Genomic DNA, 19,741 nt, shown 5'->3' with positions numbered 1-19,741 from the left:
TGACAGTCATGAAGGAAGCTTTGTGGTCGGAGAAATAGACTGATATATGTTCGACTTGGTACACCAATGCTTGATTCTCAAAGACGAGATCTATACAAGTGCCTCGCGAGGTTGTCACAGCCGTGGGGGAAGCAGAGGCTAAGCGCCGCCGCCGAGAAGACCCTGCCGTTCGCGCGCCGAAGCGGAGGCTCATCGCCGCCGTCGAGAGCAACCAGCAGTAAGCGAGGCTGAAGCAGAAGCTCATCGCCGCCGCCGAGAAGACCCTGCAGTTCGCGCCGCCGAAGCGGAGGCTCATCGCCGCCGTCGAGAGCAACCAGCAGTAAGCGGAAGCGGAGGGGGGCGGCGTGTACACCCAGCGGCAAACGATGGGGGCAGAAGCGCGCGCAGCAAGCGGACAACACGATAAAGGGAGGAGGGAAGAGATAGCAGCGACTGACTGATGCCGCTGACGGCGATAGTGAGTCAACCCCAGCTATCCGCCACACAAGAACAGGGGGGGGGGACCCTTTCCTCCTCTTTCTGCATGGCGGCGACGGTGTTCTATGCAGTCACGTTATCTTGACTCTCTAGCGGCGTCAGCGGCATCCAGCGGTATCAGTCGGTCGCTGCTAGCGCTGGGGGGATGAAAGGGGGGCGGAGCTGGTTACGAGGCCGACGACGACGCCGACGACGACGCGAAACCCAGGAACGGACGCCAAAGAGCTGCGCTCTAAAATGCGCCGCAACATCTGAGCGTGTGGCTCGCTAAGCATCCATGCAAGCACCTTCGTGCTCGTTGCGCTGCAGCGCCACTTGCCACGAATGTTAATTCGCTCGTTCGCAACAAAATCTGCTCGCCTGCTTGCTTCTCAACTAGCAAGTGCGAACATGGCACCATCGCACATTTATATTCAATAAAAAAGAACAGAGAATCAGGCTGCTTTTCTGGCAACATTAAAACAATTCCGTTTCGCAATGTAAAATGCGCCCGACGCAGTAGCTGACAACGTGATGAAAACCCTGCTTGAAGTGGTTGCGCCCGCCCAGAGTTCCTTCAGTTGCTTTTCGAACCTTGCGAAGTTTAAGGTTACTTGCAATGTCCAACCAAGAACCACAGGCAAGCACAGTGCTCTCTAAACTAACGACTTCTTCCGTGCAGCACGTGTTTAGACATCTTCCGCAAAGATAAATCACTCATTATTTTATTCCTCAAGCAAACAAACAGCCGTCGCCGAGATGTAACGAAGTGCGATTTCTGTGAGCGGGTTAGCTATCACTTACCAGATAGACTCAGGAGGTGTTATCAATAGGTAGCTTCAATGTAGTTGCACTACACAGACAAATATACCGCATACGAGAGACCCCTGTTTTCCTCATCGAGCCGTCGCTATAAGGTTAGCAGCCATTCACTACATACAGACTCGGTAGAAACCCCTCCACGCCTTTCATTTTCCCGGAAGCGGGAAAAAGTGGCTCTGATGTCCTTCTCCGTGTTGGCCCAGCATACAGCTACGTGGAGCGCCTCGTGGCATTCCTTCTATTTTCATAGGAAAGCATTATGCGCCCCACGAAGTGAAAAATCTTGCCAGCATCCGGCGTTCACGTCCGACGGTACCAAAGCCACATGACCAAGTGATGACGTCACGTTCCCGGCGCTGGACCTGCTGCGGCGGGCACTGCGAAATCGCACTTTAAATTAGAGTAAAGGGAATTAAATTCAGAAAAAGTTAGAGCAAGGTGAATTAATGTGGAGTAAAGTGAATTAAAGGGAAGTGGAGTTAATGAAGGGGAAATAATGTAAAACAATGTGGATTAAGTTTAGTACAATTTAAGCAAGGTGGATAAAGGTGCACTGAAGTGAATTAAGGCGGATCAAAGTGGGTTGAGTTGGATTAAGGTTGATACAAATTAGAACGTGCATCAGAGGGGATTAAGATAGAGCTGTGAAAAACACGCGGCAATTTGTGACGTCACGTATCATGGACATAACGAATTATTTAGAGAAATAATTATGCTTTCGTATGAATTTACTGAACTTACTCAAGTCTACGTAATTTACCTAAAACCCCTAACCTGTGCTAACTTTCACTGTAGCATAAAACCGCTGAAACCAATAAGCCATGTAATCGTTACAGCCCTTAGATAAAATGAACAGCTGCAAGGGGCAGGTATCGTTAAAATGCGCGTTCACTTTGGGGGAAGCTGGAAGAGCGGCCGCTGCTTCTTCGGTTAGATATCAGTTTTATGTTTTCTCCAAAGAATCAGTGCGGCTTTGACACATTGTCCTGCAGACCAGACAGAACCAACATCCTGTCGGATACCTATGGGTTAAAGTTCATGCGTATTATTGTTTGGTTTTGCTACGCTCTGCAGCGTATCTCCGCCTACCACGGATGTTAGGTAACAGAGAACACTGGCACGAGCCACATGTCCGGCAGCGCGTTCCGACGCGCGTTGGGTGTCGCAGAATTAGCTCCACATTAGGAAGGGCCATCAGACGCGACTGGTGTGATCAAGCCGGCTTGGCTAGTTTTCAACGCTGCAGTGCGTTCCAGCGCACGTTCAGTGAATGTGGTCGATACACGCGAAAATGAAGCCAAGAAACCGCAGGTTGACGAAGATAGGACGTCCTCCTATGAGCGAAGCGAGGACATAGACGGTGACGATACACCCTTTTTTTGGTAGCGTAAAAGGAGAAGTGACCTGAGGGAATTCCATTTGTTTTTCGACCCTCACAGGAAGGCTGCAACTTACGGCAAGTCTATTCAAACCGCGCTGCGTCAGAATATGTTTCCGCGATGAAGGAAAAGGTGCACTTATTCGTCGTGAAAAATGGAACTTTCTCTGTAAACCTTACTTCCGTCTCATCTGCAGGACATCTACTGTTGATGAGTGAAGTGGCTGGTCTAGGAGTAAAGCCATTTATTCCGGCATCTTGTTGAAAAAAATGCTGGCACGATACGCAATTTCCAAGTTCAATATACGGAAAAACAACTGCTTGATCACCCGTCCTAAGGCAAGCTACAATCACCAAGGGCGATAGAATCACACCCTATGAGAAGCGTTATACTTCATTCCAGAGGAGACAAACCAATGCCAGAAAGAGTGCACTTGGGATTCTCAACTCATCATGTAGAAGAATACCTTAGTCTTGCTCTGAGATACTGCAACTGCAAGGAAATTTCGACATTTAGCGAAGAACTGCCGCAGTCCACGTCGCTGAAGTATGCGTACAGAGTGCCCTTGTGATTCACAAGTCATCCTGTGGAAGAATTCTTCCACAGGATTCCTTATTCTTGCAGTGAGATGCTATAACTGACAGAGAGTTGGGGATTTAGAGAAGAACTGCCGCAGGCCACGTCGCTGCAGGATGCGTAAAGAGTGCACTTGGGATTCACAATTCACCCTGTAGAAGAATACTTTAGTCCCGCACTGAGATGCTTCTACTTCCAGCGATTTCGATATTTAGAGAAGAACTGCCGCAGTCCACGTCGCTGCGAGATACGCAGAGTGTACATGGGATTCACAAGTGACCCTACAGAAGAATACTTTAGTCTTGCACTCAGATGCTTCAACTTCCAGAGATTTGGACATTTAGCGAAGAACTGCCACAGTCCACGTGGCTGCGAGATACGTAGAGTGTAGATGGGATTCACAAGTCACTCTGTAGAAGAATACCTTACTGTTGCACTGAAATGCTTCAACTTCTTGAGATATCGACGCTTAGCGTAGAAATGCCGCAGTGAACGTCGCTGCAAGATACGTAAAGAGTGCACTTGGAATTCACAAGTCATCCTGCAGAAGCATACCTTAGTTTTGCACTGAGATGCTACAACTGCCAGAGATTTGGATATTTAGCGAAGAACTACTGCGGTCCATGTCGCTGCAAGATGCATAAAGAGTATATAGCCCAATTGGTTTCCTGCAGAACGTTCTGACATGGACAGGAAGAGACGACGGCACACGCTGCGCTATCAATTCAATATTTGTTATTGATTTTCTACACATATTATAGCACAAGATAGGCAATACCTAGGTTTTATCTGCGGTGCCAATTATCCGGTTCCTTAAGTTGAGATATCGTCTTTGCGCAGTAGCCCCCACAGAGTCCACTCGTCATCTCTTCCCGTCCGTGTCAGAACGTTCTGTTGGAAACCAAGTGTGCTATGTGCAAGCAACGGGCTCAGGCAAACACTATTATGTAAAGAGTGCACTTGGGATTCACAATTCACCCTGTAGAAGAACACCTTAGTCTTGCAGTGATATTCTACAACTTCCACACATTGAGGACACTTAGCCAGGAATTGTTGCAGTCCACGTCGCTGCAACATACGCAAGCATTACCCTGTAGAACAATACCGTACTCTTGTACTGAGATGGTACAAATGCCAGAGATTTGGACATTTAGCGAAGAACTGCTGCAGCCCACGTCGCTGCAAGATATGTTCAGAAGAGGACAACTACTCAGAGTGCAAGTCTGTGTGTCAGCTAAAATGCGCCAACTGTGGCGCAAACTATATAGCGTACTACTCCTGGTGCCCTCAGAACGGCCTAAAAGCTACGCGGACACCAGTTGATATATGGAAGGCTGCCTCCTCATAATGCACCCCCACCTAACCTTGATACCGTAAGATATGCGCCTCCAACTCCCAAAAAAGAGCAGCAGCAAGCAAACAAGTGGAAATATCCTGCAGCTCTAAAGCAATAAGTTCGATGTTCCGACAGCGACCGACAAGATCCAGAAGTGTCGACCTTCTCAGCAATGACCTCTGCCATTGACACAGCGACCTTATATAACATCTCAGCGACTACCTGCACGTTAGCTCCACCCACACTTTTCATCCCAGCGACCATACGGAACATTTGTATATGAGATCTAGAGGCCCGTGCAGAAAATACTGCAGACCAGACGGTAGTTTCCATGGTAAGAATGCCATGAGAGGCGGTAACAGAATGCAACGAAGTAACGAACCCCTGCGGGCGATTCGTCCCTCCAAGACCTCCCACAAGGCCTTCTTAAAGGCGTTGAATGGTAAACGGACATAGAAACGCACGACAGTGATTATTTTCCGGTCCTGGTAAAACATCGTCTCATACGGAGTGAAGTGACCCGCGCTACTCAAAATATACCAATCAGTGAAATTTTTGTCACCATTTAAGTAAATGATTGGGCGAAAATCCGAACTTTCAAAGTTTTTCAGATACATTGTGCTAGTCTTACAAGATCTACACCAAGCAAGTCATCGTCCCAAATGAACATGCTGCAGTTGACGGGGAATAAGATTGTCTAAGAGCAATTAGAAGACAAGCAGAACATGCGGACCATCGCAGCCAAAACTGTGTTCAATCAAGTTCGCGCAGATGCTTACAGAAATTAGGTAGCAGTCAATGGGGAGAACAGGGCACCTTCTTGTCTTCTTTCGCTCCAGTTCCTAGAATATGGTCAGTTGTCCGATCCTTTAGTGATCCGTTACCCAGAGCCATCCTTTCCGAGGCCTTGCCATAGCTTGCGACGCTCTGCAAACGTCTGTCCCTAACGAATTCTGTCCACTTATAACTAGACCACGAATTCTATTTACTTGCCTAGAGTACGCTAGTTCCACAGCAGTAGCAGAACAGAAGAGTGTGGTTTATGTTACAACACACACAACTTGACTATAAGTTTAGCTCAAATGAACTGAAATGTGCCCTTACGTTATATCTTTGTACGTTATATCATACAAGGACACCACAGGAAAAGACACCGTTACGTATGTGATGTTAGAGAATCTCGGTCCAGCAGGTAGAAGGGCTCTTCTGGAGGTACTTAGTAATGTCTGCAAAAGGTAGACGCTTCCGGATTTACTAAAATTAGCTCGTGTAATTCCAGTACTGAAACCAGGAAAGGCTCTACTCTCTTCACTCCTACCGACCCGTCGGTCTCACAAGCAGTTTTTGTGAACTAATCTAGAAGATGGTAGACAGTGACTGCAATGATGGTGTGAACACACAAATGGGCTTTCTAACTACATGACAGGTTTTCGCCAAAAGAGGTGTACAATGAATGCAATCGTATCACTTATCACTTACAAATATTATCACTTTGTCTCTTGCATCGAACATGAACGCATGTGGGGAATGTGGCAATATCAGGATTTTTAAACATTCAGAGAACATTCGACACTGTAAGTCGCATACACGTCCTTGCTGGTATGTGAAAGCTTGGCTTACGTGACCGAACACTGTGATGAATTTCAAATTTCTTAAGCGAAAGAAAAATATTTATGAAAAGAGTAATTATAGAAAGAGTAAGGAGAGAAGGAGAGAGTCTTTATTCCTTCATCACGCAGTGTGTTCCGCAGGACCGTGTGCTCAGTCCGTTTTTATTCCACTGTATTATGGCAGCCTCACCCCAAAAACTACCGTCTGGCTTGCAGTATTCTCTGTACGCAGATGACATCTGCATATGGGCCTGTGGATCTCATTTGCAAGACATTCAAGCAAGGCTGCAACAAGGTCTTGATATTATCAACACCTTTTTTAAACGAAAGGTGCATGAGTCTCTCGTAGGAAAAGACAGCCGTACTTCTTTTCATTAGACAACAGCTGAATAATTTCCAACTTACGATTAATGGGAAAACTTAATGTTTGTGAAAGAGCATAAATTCCTTGGAGTAATTCTTGACCGCCAGTTGTGATGGGCACCACGCACCGACGCAATTGAAAAGCAGAGTAATACTGTAATAAACGTACTTCGCAGACTCGCTCGCACAGCATGAGGGGGGTCAGTCTCTTCACTATTACAAGTTCATAACGCCCTTCATAAAACAAAGAAAAATGCTTATTCAGCACCTATTCGCTATGGTTAAGCGCAAACATATGATGAACGTCTTGAGCGTTTAGTGGCAAGGAGGCTGCGAGAATATTTCTGGATTCCGCCGCCTAGCTCGAGTTCTATAATAATTGCTGAAGCTCGCCACACACCATGTTCAGCCATAGGAACGGTTGAAACATGCCGACATATTTATCGCATCCTAACACAACGCGCCAAGCATCCATTAAACCTCACGCTTAGCGAACGAAACAAAAGCAAAATTCGTGATGTTGTTCAAGAACAGAAAGCTATATTCCCAAGATTTGAATTACGCAAAGCGGACGTTAGTTACTCTACTCAGAAGTTAAAAAGCCCTAAAATAGAACTGTCGCACAAAGGCATCTTATCTAATAGAAAGGTTCATGGTAGCTGCACTGCAACTGGCACCATTCTAAATTTACTCATTATATCCTTAGTATATGCACGTTTATACCGACGGAACGTGTCATAAGAGTTCCTGGGCTTCAGCATCGGTCATTCGACATTTGGCACTAGAGTAAACATTTAGGTTATCCCGATATATATCATCCACTGTGACCTAAGTGTTTGCAATTCTGTGTGCTTTGCGTTTCGTGCCATCTGTAAAAAATGCGCAAAAATGGATTATAGTCACCGATTCGTAAGCTGCTCTCGCATTGCTACAAAGCAATAAGATAAACTCTTTGAACATGTTGCAATTGCGTGAGACGCTCAAATAGCACCCAAACGCAGGCGCAATGAATCACGTATTTGTATTTCAGTGGATCCCTGGACACTGCAGTATTTCTGGTAACACTGCAGCGGACGCAGCTGCGATTCGGGCGCACACTAACGCAGAGACATTTATTCTTCTTCTTTTGCGCAGTGAAGTGCTTTCTGCTCCTGAGGCAGATATCCTGTATTCTCAGAAAAGATACCTGGTTTGACCAGCAATGTAAGAACTCGGAGTTATACTTGATAGACCCATGCATAAGCCTATCAATTCCGTCAAATCAGAAAAAAAAACCTTAAACGTCGAAACATTAGTTCCCCGCCTGCGACTTGGCACTGCTTTAAGTCTGAACTTCTTGTACATGATAAAACGTGCCTCTAGTCCGCAGTGTTCTTGCGACGAAGGTGTTAATAAATGCCTTCTCGACTAAAATAAATATGATTCACCGCATAGGGTATTGCAAGCACATTTGCTACTTTTAGATAAAGGACCATTCACTCTAAAAAAGATCATTGGCGCATCACCAACAGCGGGTCTTCAGAAAACAGAATTTCTTGTTTTAAAAAAGTTTTTTGAAGAGGCAACAATCTCGAGGAAATAATAAAGTTCAGTTTATAGCTATAAACTACATCACTGATATAAATAAAGTGAAAATTGATTTATGTGGTGATAGTGTTTTTACGCTTTGTAATTGCATGTATTTGCTATGTGTAGTTATTAATTACGTAATTACTATGTATAATTTCTTGTATTTTGTAGCGCAATGACTTTTGTTGTGTGTTTTGGACATTCAAAATATTTGATGATATATGTCGATGGGTACTGAACTCATGCACAAAACTGCGATTCATGCACTGTTGGAATCTATTGGTTTTATACATCTGGTCTTCCTATGACTGCAATATATGTGACAATAGTCACTGTTTTCGAACATATTTCTTTCAATTTCAAAGCGAGAAGGAGTAGCCATAAAGGAGTAGCCAATCTCTCCTATTATCCAGTTCAATAGAAAAAGAGAGCACCTCTCAAAAGACGCATTTTGCAGTCTCTAAATTCCATGGTAAATGTGAGCCAAGAGAGACTCTAAACACAACATGTCTTATTCATACTCGGCACACTTTTGTTGGTGCTGCTGCCAAAAGCGTTTTTCTACTTTCCAACAATGGAGATGTGCATGACAGCGGGAAAGTGAAAATGCCGAACTTTCAGTAATGCGCAAATCAGAATTTCACAATGTGAATTCTAGCAATTCCTTGGCCACACTGATTAGTTAGTTGAATCAAACACGTCGCCTCGTGACAATTCAAAGTTTGTCAATGGTAAAATTTTAGTTACTTCAGTTGAATCACCGAAAAGTTCACCCATGATTACGACACTCCATAATGCGAATTTTGGCCGCACCTGTTTAGATGTCTCGATTTCGCAATATAATGTGACAAAGAATTTGATCGTGAACGACAGGGAACACTCAGCTGCGGTGCTGAGCTTCTTCTCGGGCAGCTCGGTTAGCAACAGCGAAAGACGAAGCATTTCCGCTGGTTACGTCGCTCATTGTTCAGAAAGAAAGCAGGAACGCGGGGACAGCGTGGCTCACGCGGAGCGCGTTCTCTAGCGGCTGCGGTGCCCCAAGCGAAGTAGCACATTCGCAGTGGGTCTCAGGCCCATGCCAGCGCGTTGTTGACGCACCGGCCGCATGCCTACTCACCGCTGGCATTCCGCTTTCTTCATCACCCTCTCGTTGTAACCTCCTCCGCTTTTCCCCTCATTGCTCCCCTGCATCCTCCTCTCCGCCTCCATCCCCGCGCCTCTTCACTCTCACTGCTTTTTTCATCCCTCGCCGCGCGCCTCGTTCGTTTTAATCTTTCACTGTGCTTGTTCGCTCGGTTACGCCGACGCTCGCCGCAGGAATGGGCGCGTAAAGCCGAGACCAAACGTACGCTTGCGGACGCGCGCAAGCTCGCGTCCGCGCGCTTAGCGCCTGCCATGCTTCGCGAGTGATTGGCGGTTAATTGCGAGTAATGGCGGTTTGCATCCACAAAGACGCGCAACAGCACGCGCTCACAGGGCTCAATCACAGACGCCTTGGCAGGCGCCGCTTCGTAATTTGTTATCGACAGTGTTTCAAAATCCTTTGCTATCAATAAACATCATTGTTATATTTTTATAGCTGTTAAATAAGCGCAAGAAGGAAAGAAGAACCACATTCGTTACAGAAAGTAGTTTACTGAGATTTGAATGATCCGCGCCGTAGCTGCGTAGCCAGGCGCGCCGACGCGATGCAACCCAAGCACGCAATAACAATGAGGCGCTGTTCCCTGATATCACGCTGCATTTCGACGTCCACGAGCCATGCGGCACCGTCTACGCATGCGCGGGCGCTTGAACGCGAGCTTGCAAGCGTCCGCAAGCGTCCGTGTGGTCTGGGCTTGAGAACTGCGTTCTAAAATGGCATCATCTGCTAACTCATGGTGTGTGGAAGTCGTTTAATCTTGGCCCGTCAAGCGCTCATTTAAACCGTTCGAAATACATTTTGCCAATGACGCCAAAAGGAAGCCTTAAAGCGATACATTTATGGAAGTCTTTAAGATATGACCGTCGTAGATCCATCAGGGTGTTATGCTAATGTTGCCCGTTGTGGGGCGGGTAACCGAAAGAAATGACCCAAAGGTTCCATGATCAGAAGCTCCGCGGCGCTTCTCGTGCCTTTGTATTTAGTATCTGCTTCAAGAACTGTTGGTGAATCTAAAAGAACTTCAAACTGGGCAAGCTACGCTGTTGTGTTCTTGCATATATGTGTAGTCATGGCCGTTTCTGTATATACGCGTACGCTATAAAAGACCGCTAACGTTAACAGAATTATTATTTATTTTCAGTTATTTAAAGCTTCTTATCATTTAAAAAAGCTAGTTTCTATTGTATGAAGCGTTTCTTTTGCCTATATGTTTGCTTTATAAAAAAAAGATTATAACAGTATATGGCAAAGAGGTAATGAGGGACATGGGTATCGGAGACTCGAGAACGAATTGCTTCGATTCCAGCAGCGTTGACCGGCGCCAATGTTTCAGTACAGAAGGTTATTGTTTCACCTTATTCAATGTATTTTTTTCTTCGAATGATAATAATAAGATCCATTAACATAATTTAATTGCGCTTGGCGTGCCTTAAAGTGGCCATTGATATTTCGAAATGTTAACTGTTACTCTTGTCTTATCCAAACGCTAAAAAAGGAACTTGCATTTGCGGTACATGAATCAAAAGACTACTACTTTAACACGACGTCGCCGAGTTTTTCGAAAAGTGACCCCAGTAAGTTTCGGAATTACATGAGCGAGGGGAAAACATCTGTTACAGAAAGATTGGTTCATGGAAACATAGTTACTGGTTCGGAAGTTATTGCGCAGAAATTCAATGACAATTTCCACAGTGTATTCTCTGAATCAAATTCAGCAGTGACGAGAAACACGGCGCATTTTCAGCCCTCAGATACTAACTTTATTAGCTACAATAGTGTGTTCTCTCTGCTTATGGAATTGAAGACTAAAAAACATCACCTGGGTCTGAGAATTTACCGACTGTCTTTCTTCGGCGGTATGCTGATATCATTGCGAAGTATCTTGTTGTGCTCTTTCGTAAATCACTGTTGTCATCAAAACTTGCATCGGACTGGAAGACCGCTCGAGTTATTCCCATCTTTACGAAAGGTGACCGCTTACTAATACAAAGCTGTCGTCCTATATCTTTAACTTCTCCATGCTGTAGAATGCTGGAGCATATTATTGCAAAATATATAAATGAGTTCCTGAAACAACACTCCGCAATAAGTAACTTTCAGCATGGTTTTAGAAAAGGCTACTCGACAGCGACACAATTAGTTACACTACTCCACAGTTTTGCAAAAGCTTTAGATAATAATGGTCAAACTGACGCCGTATTTATGGATTTTAGCAAAGCGTTTGATAGAGATAGTCATATAAAAATAATACAAAAACTAAATGAAGTTAACCTTCCCGACATTTTCATTTCCTGGATTGCCGATTATCTAACCAATAGAGTGCAGTTTCTTTTAGTTGATGGCAACGACTCGAATTGTCGTACAGTAGCCTCAGGAGTGCCGCAGGGAAGTGTCTTGGGGCAATTGCTATTTCAGCTGTATATTGATGATATCGTTACCGTCATTACACCAGGAACACAAATTCGATTGTTTGCAGATGACTGTGTGTGATTTCGTCAAATTACATGCGCGGAAAATCAAAACGAACTTAACGCGAGTCTAGACAACGTGCTTGATTCGAGCAGTGAATTTTCTATGACTGTCAACACAGAAAAATTTTTTTATTCAGATAGCCCCTAAAAAGAGTCCGCTAATTCATACTTATCAACTAGGCTCATCAACACTGACACAGGTTCGTAGTTACAAGTATTTAGGCGTAACGATAACTAACTATCTTACCTCGAACTTTCATATTTAAAACACATGCTCGTCTGCATTTCGTAAGCTATGTATCCTAAAGAATGTCCCCCCCCCCCCACCAAATATTATACTAACATATCACACCCACATCAGCCCGGAACTACAAAATGCATCTACAGTGTTGGACCCTTTTACTAAAGAAAACATTAATAAACTTGAACGAATTCAAAAAAGGCTGTCAGGTTTATTTCTTCAAAATTTAAAATAACAGATTCTCTTGCCGATCTTATGGCGACTAACATATTGAAAGACTTAAACATCGAAGTAAATCTTGCCTTTACTTTCTTCAGTTGCTACTGAATGGTAAACTCGCAATAGACTCCTCCTTATACTTATCTCCTATGTCCACCCGACGTACCGGACACCATCAGACGCATTCACTAACGCCATATCTTGCGAAAACTAAATGCTATGAATTTTCTTTTTTTCGACGTACCATATCTGAATAGAACCATCATACAACTTCGTCGTAATTTTATTAGCACTTTTTTTAGCCATCTGTACTGCCTTATGTTCCGCATTCTTATTCCTGTTGCACAGTTAGTATGCTGTGCCTGTCCTGCTTGGAACATGTTGTGGTCTGCAGTATGTAATAAATAAATGAATTCTAATAGGAATACAGCAGAAGAGAGCAGCAGGCAGCGTGTCTCAACCAGAGCAGCTCAGGCAATCCCGAGCTCGCGCCTCCCGGGTGACTGGCGATGTGGCTGCGGCGCCGGGCATTCCTCTTCACTACAATTGCTCCCCACAGGAAAAGCAGCCATCCTGGCGACTCATGGTGAACATAGAATCATGGGGTCGTAATACGGCTCCAGGCGTTGTACGTGGACGGTTTCACGACCACGACAGCGTTGGTCCGTAGGCGGCGTGACAGGCTCAACAATATAGTTCCCAGGCGATGTCCGCGCTACAACACGGTAGGTTCCTAGATATTTGGAGACAAGCTTGGAACGGCGGGAACCGAAAGCCACACAAGGGAGTCTGGAAGAACGTGACAACGTGGGTAATCATCGTCAGGTCTACATTTTTTGTTTCCATTGGTCGACGGCTGTAAAGGAACGGGGCGAGCTGACGGCATTCCTCTGCGCAGCGGGCAACTTCAGTGAGGGGCGTACATTCGGATGAGTCGGGTCGGCACGGAAGAATGGTGTCGAGGGTAGTCGAAGGTTCGCGGCCATACAAGAGGAAGAATGGGGAGAAGTTTGTGGTCGCCTGTGGTGCAGTGTTCTAGGGGAACGCAATGAATGGCAAAATGAGGTCCCAATCAGTGTGATCAGAGGCAACGTATTTGGAGAGCATGTCACCAAGGATGCGGTTAAATCTTTCCGTCAGACCATTAATTTGAGGATGGAAGGCGGTGGTGGTGCGATGAACGATGCGACGTTCAGCAAGGAGCGCGTTTACGACTTCGGAGAGTAAGACGCGTCCTATATTACTTAAAAGTTCGCGAGGTGCACCGTGACGGAGAATAAAGTTTTTCAGGTAGAAGGATGCTATATCGCGAGCGGTGGCAGCAGGCAGAGCGGCCGTTTCTGCGTATCGCGTCGAATGATCGATGGCGACGACTATCCAGCGGTTCCCGGAAACTGGGCTCGGAAGGGGTACATACAAGTCAATGCCAATGCGATCGAAGGGCCTGGCAGGACACGGGATTGGTTGGAGTGGACCAGAGACATGCTGAGCAGGAACCTTGCGGCGTTGGCATTGAGGGCACGACCATATGTACTTGCACACAAAGGTGTACATGCCACCCCAATAAAACCTGTAGCGAAGCCGGGTGTACGTCTTGAAGACAGCCGCATGTGCACACTGCGGGTCAGTGTGGAAGGCAGAACATATTTCACCTCGAAGATGTCGAGGTATGACCAGCAACCACTTGCGGACGTCAAAGACGTAATTGCGGCGACAGATAAGTCCATCCCGAATTTCGAAGTGAGTTGCTTGACGGCGCAAAGCTCGAGGAGGTGAAGGAACTGCCGAAGGCTGTGAAAGGAAGCGGATCAGAGTACTAATCCATGCATCATTGCGTTGCTCAGAAGCCATGTCGCAGCCTGCTGGGAACGAAAGTACGTGGTCAACGGCAGAGAGGCAGGCATCGCTTTCGGTTTACACGGGCGAACGGGAAAGCGCGTCGGCATCAGTATCGCGGCGGCCAGACCTGTAGACAACGCGGACGTTAAAATCTTGCAACCGCAAAGCCCAGCGAGCTAATAGACCTGAGGGGCCCTTCAACGTGGACAGCCAACAAAGTGCATGGTGGTCTGTAATCACGTTGAAGGGGCGGCCATAGAGGTAGGGTCAAAATTTACTAAGTGCCCAGATTATGGCCAAGCATTCCTTCTCCGTAACGGAATAATGCTTCTCGGCTTTGGTAAGGGTGCGGCTTGCGTATGCAACGACGTACTCGTCGAATACAGATTTGCGCTGCGTGAGCCCAGCGCCGAGTCCAACACCGCTGGCGTCGGTGTGTACTTCGGTCGGAGCTGTCGAGTCGAAGTGACGCAGTATAGGCGGCGAGGTCAGCAGACGACGCAACTCTTGGAAGGCATCGTCACAAGCGGCCAACCAGGCGTAATAATTCAAGTCGCTCCATAGAAGCTGATTCAAGAGAGCGGTGATGGACGCAAAATTCCGAATGAAGCGGCGAAACTAAGAACACAGGCCAAGGAAGCTGCGAAGTTCTCTTACGGAGGACGGTTTGTGAAAATCAGGAACTGCATGGAGCTTGGCGGCTTCAGGAAGAATACCGTGTTTAGCTACTACATGGCCAAAGATGGTGAGCTGACTTGCGCCAAAGTCGCATTTCTTCAGGTTGAGCTGAAGGCTGGCGGCAGTTAGGTACTGCAACACTACCTCCAGCCTATAGGGATTGGCGGGAAAATCAGGCGAAAAAATAACCACATCATCTAAGTAGCACAGGCACGTTTTCCACTTGAGACCAGGCAAAAGATTGTCCATCATACGTCCAAATGTTGGGGGGGCGTTGCAAAGCCCGAAAGGCATGGCAGCAGCATTAGGACAGCAGCGAAAGCTGACAAGCGACCTCAGCACAGACGAACTCTTCTATCTGGCCAAGGTGGGAGTCCATCTGAGGAGCCGCGGTCATGCTCGCGAGGGTTTCGTTGGACGCAGGGGGGGGGGCGTGTGAGAAGGCGCTGCTTGCAGAGCTCGTCGAAACTCTGGCGAAGCTCGATGACCTGAGAGACACTGCCTGGGTTTTTGGAGAGGAGCATACGAAAGGCATCGTCGGAAATGCCCTTCATGAAGTGACGTACCTTGCCTGCCTCCGCCAACGTCGGGTTGACATGCCGGCAGAGGTCGACGCTGTCCTCTATGTAGCTCGTCAACATTTCACCAGTTTGCTGGGATCGGCTTCGTAGGCGTTGTTCAGCGTGAAATTTGCGCACACCAGGGTGGCCGAAAACATCTGCTATGGCGGTTTTGAAGCTAGCCCACGAGCGGAGATAAGCTTCGTGGTTTATGAGCCACAGCTTGGCGACGCCCGATAAATAGAACATCGCGTTGCCGAGCTTTAGGAGATCGTCCCTTTTGTTGGTGTTGCTGGCGCGTTCATATGATTCCAGCGAATCTTCAACGTCTTTCTCATCGGTGTCGCTTAAGATATGAAGACACCGCTGACGCTGGGCACCGGCAAATACGATGGCTGGAGTAACCGGTGGGGATGTCGGGCTGGGGTCGTCATGCATGACGGATGGCAGAGTTCGGGTGCGTAATTCCAAGTTGTGGAAAACCGTACCACCTCCACCAGAGTCTAATAGGAATACAGCAAAAGAGAGCAGCAGGCAGCGTATCTCAACCAGAGCAGCTCAGCCAATCTCGGGCTCGCGCCTCCCGGGCGACTCGCGATGCCGCTGCGGCACCGGGCATTCCTCTTCACTGCAAAACAAATAAATAAATACAATGCTATTGTCGATGACTTGGTAGCGTTGCAAGGCAACACGATCGTGATTATTTTTCATCGACAGGCGACAATTGTTCAACAGAATCTTGGCATTGTTTCTTGGTCAGATTACGCTTTTTGTGCTGGTAATAAAGGATCTTGAAAATAATTGAGATCTCCTTAATTAAATGAATGTAGAACTATGGGTAGGTTGTAAGTTGTTTTGATAAGGACTATTGCATACAACCTGAGACCTGGGAGCAACATATCGCGTGATCTCTTTTACGTCTTGTATGTCTTGTCCGCTGAATGGCGGGAATGTCTTTTATAAATTAGACATAACACTACTGTTATGCGCGCTTCATTCCGTACAACCTGCTATGCTCGCCTTTCATTCTATCCCTGGTTAAATTGTCAAACGTCATCAATCTTCGCTCTATGCGTTGAAAAACTGCACGTTTTCCAGCGTTGATCAGCACTCTCTCAATTGCTTTAGTGAACAATCATTTCATTGCCGTCAAGTTGGTCAGTAGCGGCATACGCCACTGGAAACAGACGTTCAGTGATTCCGACTGAATTGAGCCGGCAGTGGGACGTGGAAATTCCGCAGTGTACGAGTATCATCCTCCACGGTGCCATTGGCAGCTGTTCGAAATAGAGGCCGCGTCACCACTACCCTTTTTTCTCTCTCTCTACAAGCCTCACGTTCTTCCTGCACCTGCTCCACTCAGCGCAGCGACTGACGCGCGCGAGCACAAAGCCTCCCACAACTACTCAAGCGTGCGGTATGTGACCAATGCGTTGCCCCACGTCATGAGCCCGGGAAAAGTGGCCGAGCTATTTGTAATGAAATCTAGGTATTTGCTCCATGTTAAGATACTGCTGTTCATTGCTCCTTTCCAGTACACAGGATGTCACAGCAGTAAAGCACCCAGCTATATTTAAAGGCAGACTCTCGTATGTGGACAACAACAAGTGCACGTCGTTCGGTGTGTAGCTGAGAAACCGATGAGTATGTTTTTTTTTGTTCCCGGACATCTAATCAGTTGCTTATAGTAATCATCTAGTCTCTAAATTGTTCTAATTGCCAAGATGTTAAGAAGTGAGTTGCAGATAATCTAAGGTGCCTCACTATGAAATGTTGCGCGAAAAAACGTATACGTTGCACCTACACATTCTTCGAAATAGGAAGTCCGCAGAGTACGAAAATAACTTGTTATTACACGACCACGCGAAAGATACAGCAGCGCCATCAAACAGCATCCTCCCATGCGAATTATCTGAAGGAGGAAGCTCTCCATCTCTTACTGGGCCGAGTGGCGATAATAACAGACCACGTGTTCTTTCCATGGAGCGCCGAGAGATGACGCGGATAATTGCATACTAACATGAAATTAAAAGCGCAGCTCTGAGTTGCGAGCCTGACATGAACACCTTGCTCCCATACATAGACACTTTGATGATGATGCTATGTGCAGGCGCGGCCGCGTAGTGGTGTGTTGGGTGAGTCAGCCACCATAGGTGGGAGTCAAGCACACTTTCAGATATAGGCGAACAAGCCATATCTCTAAGTTGGAGAACAATACCCATCGCGAACGACGGGAATCAAACCCAGCACACTTGGTTACAATTGTCGTTGTGAGCGTCCAGAGTCGAACCTACTTGCAGATATGGGCAAACCGGCCATATCTCCAAGTTGGTTTCCGACTGCCACTGTGAACTAGAGAGTCGAACCCACGACATTTGATGGGAGTCGAACCCACCAGTACATATGGGCGAACCGGCCTTATCTCCAAGTTGGTTTACGACTGCCACCGGGAACGCCGAGAGTCGAACCCACAACATTTCATGGGAGTCGAGCCCACCTGCAGATATGGACGAACCGGCCATATCTCCAAGTTGGATTTCAATTGCCATTGCGAATGTCAAGGTTTTAAGGCGCAACCTTTCGTTGTAGTCGAACCCACTTGTATATATGGGCGAACTGGCCATGTCTCCAAGTTAGGTTCCAATTTCCATCGCGAACGTCGACAGTCGACTTCAGATTGGGTGGGAGCCGAACCAACCTGTAGATATGGGCGATCCGGCAATATCTCCAAGTTGGTTTCGGACTGCCGCTGTGAAAATCGAGTGACGAACACACGACATTTTATGATTGGAACCCACTTGCAGATATGGGTCAACCCGCCATATCTCCAAGTTGGTTTCCGGCTACCACCGCGAACGTCGAGAGTCGATCCCAAGACATTTGGTGGGAGTCGATCCCACTTTCGGATATCGGCAAACTGGCCATATAACCAAGTTAGGTTCCAATTGCCATCGCCAACATCGAAAGTCGATCCTACGACATTTGGTGGGAGCCAAACCCACCTGTAGATGTGGGCGAACCACCCATATCTCCAAGTTAGTTTATTCCTGCCACAGCGAACGTCGAGAGTCGCACCCACGACATTTGATGGGAGCTCAACGCACCTGTAGATATGGGTGAACCAGCCATATATCCAAGTTGATTTCCGACTGCCACCGCGAATGTCGAGAGTCGAACCCGCGAAATTTGATGGGTGCCGAACCCACCTGCAGGTATCGGCGAACCGGCCACATCTTGTAGTGACTGCGAAGAAAGCAGCCAAACTGAGAAAGAAGAAACTAGCGTTTTATAGGGCGAACTTGTGCCCTCAAAAACAGGCTACACTCAAAGAACCGCGACAGCGGCGAACACAGTCGGCGATCGTCGAAAATCTGATCAGCGGGTCAAGCACGACGGCTTTTATGCATCAGTCGTCGAGTGTTCCAGAGTAATCGCTGGGACCCGCGTGCCTTCCCCAAAGTTCTACCTTATTCGCGTAGCGCACACATGCAATCAGATCACACATGGTTCGGTCACAGAGAGCGGATGGAAGCATCGACAACATTCCATAAACTTCCGACACATGCAGGCGCGTGCTGCGCTGTCGTCCGATAAAGACAAACAAGTACACGTGTCAAAATCTCTGAGTTCCATTCCGTTTGCCATAGCGAACGTTGGGTCGAACCCACAACCTTTGGTCGGAGTCTAACCGACTTGCATATGGGCGAACCGGCGATATCTCCAAGTTGAATTCCAGTTGTCATCGCGAACTTCGAACTTCCAACGCGCGACCTTTCGTAGTAGTCGAACCGACTTACAGATATGGGGGAAATGGCCGTATCTCCAAGTTCGATACCAATTGCTATCGCGAACGTTGAATCGAACCAGCAACCTTTGGTGGAAGTCGAACCCACTTGCAGATATGGGCGAACCGGCGATATCTCCAGTTTTGATGCCAATTGTCGTCGCCAACGGAGAGAGTCTAACCTACGACCTTTGGTGGAAGGCAAGCCCACTTACAGGTAAGGGCGAACTGGCCTTATCTTCAAGTTGGATTCCATTTGCCAGGACGAACGTCCATAGTCTAACCCAGGACCTTGGGTGGGAGTCGCACCCACTTGTAGCCCCAAGTTTCATGCAGTTGACGTTGTGTGGGTTGAGAGCCGAAAGCGCGAGTACTGGTGGGAGCCAAACCCTCGACATTTCGTGGGACCCTCACCCACTACCTGTAGCGTTAATAATGTGCATTTAAATTAGGAATAGTAAATGAGGATAGCATTATTTAAGACACTCAAAACCATGACCTCTGGCGGGATTCAAAACCGCGACTTTGGGTTGCAATCGAACTTCCCGATCTGTGGGGTTAGTGAAGGCGAAATTAAATAGGGTACAGGTAAGTAGTGTAGAGTTAATTAAAGCACTCGCACCCCCAACCTTTTGTTGGAATCAAAACCTAAACTTCTGGTGGCAGTCGAACCGACGACATTGGTGTTAACTAA

This window comes from Dermacentor variabilis, chromosome 3 (assembly GCF_050947875.1).
Source record: "Dermacentor variabilis isolate Ectoservices chromosome 3, ASM5094787v1, whole genome shotgun sequence".
NCBI lineage: Eukaryota > Metazoa > Arthropoda > Arachnida > Ixodida > Ixodidae > Dermacentor > Dermacentor variabilis.
Note: the sequence above shows the minus strand (reverse complement) of the source record.